Source organism: Bidens hawaiensis, unplaced genomic scaffold (genome assembly GCF_021521415.1).
Source record: "Bidens hawaiensis isolate Kalapana, Puna unplaced genomic scaffold, B.hawaiensis_p1.1 tig00014461_1, whole genome shotgun sequence".
NCBI classification, from domain to species: Eukaryota; Viridiplantae; Streptophyta; class Magnoliopsida; order Asterales; family Asteraceae; genus Bidens; species Bidens hawaiensis.
In genome coordinates, this window is record NW_027492256.1 from 177254 (window position 1) to 180059 (window position 2806).

Consider the following 2806-nt stretch of genomic DNA (forward strand, 5'->3'; position numbering starts at 1 on the left):
CATAAATTTGCTAATTTGACTCTTCAGTATTTGCAAAATTTCATAGGGCTTTAGCATATTAAAGATAAAACATACATAATAGTCAGGGAAAATAGGAAGTTATGTGCATCAGTGTACGTGCTGGATTTCTTCTTTAGTAGCAGGGCTGATTTTTTTAATATCCAAGAAAATTTATATTTCAATGTGAATTTTATCGCTAATTATTATCTAATGCATCCTCTTGTTTGTTGTAACAGATCACGTGGATACGTTTCAGTTTAGCATCTTCAGGTTTTAACTTCTTCATTAGGTTCTGAATGTCATAAATCCATTCAAAAGGGGTTTTAACTTGGTTAGTTATTTACTTTCGTCCATCTAAAGGCTTAGAGGTATCTTTTGCCGACGCTTAACTAGGACATTCTTTTGCACGAGTGCCATGTTCTGTACACATATGTCGATATAGATTCAAACCAAGATACGAACAACTTCCAGCTAAATATAGAAATGGGTATAGGTTTTCGATCTAGAAAAAAACACTCATGTTTTACAAACCTCCCAGATGAACTTCTGTAATTGATCTTCGAAAAAATAGACTCTAATCTTGATCGGGAATCTTTTGGTCTAACTTGTCATCATTTTCATGATATTCAAAATTCAAGTCTTAAGCACTTGGAACTTGAATTCTTACCATGGTTAGGAAACTACTATAGTGAAATCGATTCCCTTACAGATGATAAATTGCTTAACCGTTTTAGGCAATTAGAGTCATTGTACCTGTCCGGGTGCGACAATGTCAATGATTCAGGTTTAGTTCTTTTGCAAAAGTATGGAGTTCAATTGCATTCTTTGAGTCTTGATTCTTGTCCTAAAATCACCAATGTAGGACTTTCTTCAATTCCCTCTCGCTGTCCATCTTTGTCGTTTATCTATATTTCATTTAGTTCTATTGTGGACAGTGGATTAGAAATCATAACAAAGTCATGAAAATCTTTGAAAGAAGTGAGTCTTGTTTGGTGTGATAAAATAACTGACCATGGAGTTCAATCACAATTTCCGTCAACTTAGAGCACTCAGAATAACAGGATGTAAAAATATCATTGGTGAAGGCTTTAAAGGGTGTTCTTCCTCCTTGGCTTTTTTAGAGGCCGATGATTGTTCAATTTTTACGAGTTTAGCTGAAGTTGTAAGTGGTGGGGGGCTCGAATATTTAAATCTTTTTTGTGGGTTGCCAATTAGCATCAAGGGACGTGCTCTCGTGTCCATTGGTTCAGGACTTGCTGCAAATCTTAAAATACTTAATCTCTGGGGGTGCAGTTTTGTTAGGGATGATGCTATCATACACATCTCAAAAGGATGTCCATTGCTTCAAGACTGGAACTTAGAATTATGTGTAAAGATTTCGATCTCTGGTTGGGAGTCAATTGGATTGAATTGTCAAAGTTTGGAGAGAATCCATGTAAATAGATGCTTAAGGCTTCGCGACAGAGGAATACTAGCCCTCGGCAGGGGTTGCAAACACCTATCTGTGATATACTTGGGAGACTGCCCGTTAATCACTCCATCTGGGATCCAAATTTTTAAGATACAAAGTGTGAGTTAAGATGTAGCGTTGTATGGAGAGTTCTCTCCCTAGTTGGGCATTTAAAATAACCCCCCCCCCCCCCCCCCCCTATACAGCAAGGATATGTAGGAAGATCAAGTGTTCAGGAAGGGGGGCAAAGAAATTACAAGACAGATGTCTTTATGTTACCTTATATGTAGACTTTGTTTGTTCTTTATATTAATGCGAGCAAGTAATAGGTTTTGAGTGTTTTGTTGTGTTATATTGAATGTTTTGTTGTGTTATATTGCATGCTTTCTTCGTTTGTCTTGTGGTTGAATTACTAATTACTTGCTATGTTTGATAAATGCATGTAGTTTTTGTTCGGATTCAGAGATGCTGGAAATAAAAAAGTTGTAACTATGGCTAATCACCAACTAATTAGCCTTATAACAACATTATGATAATAATAATAATAATAATAATAATAATAATAATAATAATCTGATAAATTAATTCAAAATTTGTAATGTCATCGATATCCCCTCCTGATTAAAAGTTTCTTTACATATAATCTCCCCCTTTGATCCAGAATAAAGTGAGCCGTAAATAAGAACGTAACAGCATCAACAACCCATTTTGCTGTCAGTCATCAGTATCATCATTAGGAACGCATCAAAAAAAGTTACAGTAAATGATCAAGACCATCTTGCGATGAACATTAACCTCCTAGCTCTGACCTTGCCTTCTTTAGTAATCATAATGCTATTTATAAAAAGAAAAATTGATATTTAACTAATTAAAAAACATGGCTTATCCATTCAGGAAAACTATGTCTTTTTATCTAAATAACACTTATTTAGGAATTAGAAATATCTTGTTAACAAAACAGTTTATAAATTGCATAATAAATAGTTAAGTAACTTCACTTAAAATTTACTCTATAAAATGTTCCACATAATATTCTTGATTCCTGGGACTAAAAGTAAAATATCCAATCTTAATCACAAACCCTGTTTCACGAGGGGTCTGAGGAGCAGCTTTCCGCGTCAATTGATGTCTCATCAAAATCGAAGCAGGTGCGTCTTTCACTGTCGATGGGTCCATGTATCATAAATATATATTTAGATACTTTTTTGAATGTTTACTTGATTTCTGTACTTGTTCTTAGATCGATTTCAGTATTGGACTTGTAGGGCAAATATTATATATTGTTTTAGGATTGTGTATGTCGTTTTAGTTTACTTTTAGTCGGTCTAGTACGTATTCGGTACGTTTATTTTGTAA

At 34.4% G+C, this 2806-nt stretch overlaps 1 pseudogene; it reads left to right on the plus strand.

Moving 5' to 3' along the window:
• Window positions 1–483: 483 nt before the first annotated feature.
• LOC143546724 (F-box/LRR-repeat protein 12-like) lies at window positions 484–1579 on the plus strand (annotated as a pseudogene).
• The last annotated feature ends 1227 nt before the right edge of the window (window positions 1580–2806 follow it).